At 38.9% G+C, this 946-nt stretch overlaps 1 long non-coding RNA gene across 1 annotated transcript; it reads right to left on the bottom strand.

Annotated features, from left to right (window-relative positions):
- Nucleotides 1-210: 210 nt before the first annotated feature.
- LOC121940433 lies at nucleotides 211-722 on the bottom strand. Its single transcript, XR_006105626.1, has 3 exons — nucleotides 554-722; nucleotides 444-465; nucleotides 211-341 (listed from the first exon to the last, which is right to left on the bottom strand). It is a non-coding gene; the product is annotated as an uncharacterized LOC121940433 (long non-coding RNA).
- Between the last annotated feature and the right edge of the window lie 224 nt (nucleotides 723-946).

Genomic DNA, 946 nt, shown 5'->3' with positions numbered 1-946 from the left:
TAGGAAAAAAAACTGTTTGCCATAATAATTTGTCAAACAATTTTAAATGTTCATAATAAGAAAGATAATGATAATAATAGAAAATAAATAATAATAGAAAAAGTGCTCAAAAAATACGCATACATGTAAATAATAACTGTTTATTGAAAGTATTTTTTATGTTTTATAGGAGAAACACAAACAATATTCCTGTTCCGTCCAGTGCACTGAGAAAAAAACAGATCAGAGTCAGAGACAAATATCAGTACAAATCAGTAAAATGACAGAAACAAACCGTTAGCTTTGACATCCACAAAATCCCTGAAAGTTTCCCTCCACAACGAACTCGTGTCCTCTTGAAGCTGTCAGAGGAACAAAGTGACAAAGAAAGAAAATGCATTTACAGACCGGATTAGGATTCAAGTGGGATTCATTCTACATTAAACAGCGTTGTATTCTCTCACCTCGCTATCTCGAGATGAGGCCCTGAAGGAAAAGAGACAAAGAAAATCTAAATTAATTCACTTTTTCACGTGTTGATTTCGAGTACACCAGCCCTCCCCGAGCTCCTCACCCTGGCGGATCCTGCAGCGTCTCAAACCACAGTTTTCCCTTCGAGTTGAATGTAACCATCACTTTGTCTTCACACAGGATCTCCAGTCGGAAAGGGAACTGCCACACACGGACCTGGTGACGTCCTGAAGACCAAGACAGGGTGACAGAGTCCTTCGACTGTCGCTCCACTCTCAGCCTGCACCATGAGGAGGAAACAGGTCAACCACTGTCCACACACCACATTTAAAAACTGTACCATTACTCTGTTAACTCTGAAGTTGAGCCTGACCGATATGGGATTTTTTAAGACTGATACTGGCTTTATAGTGGAAAAATTACTAACGCTGGGCGATATGGAATAAGGTCTTATCATGATATTTTTTTTCATGTCAGTCGATATCCATATCTATAT

Source organism: Plectropomus leopardus, unplaced genomic scaffold (genome assembly GCF_008729295.1).
Source record: "Plectropomus leopardus isolate mb unplaced genomic scaffold, YSFRI_Pleo_2.0 unplaced_scaffold86876, whole genome shotgun sequence".
Classification (NCBI taxonomy): domain Eukaryota; kingdom Metazoa; phylum Chordata; class Actinopteri; order Perciformes; family Serranidae; genus Plectropomus; species Plectropomus leopardus.
This window is presented reverse-complemented; position numbering and strand designations above follow the sequence as displayed.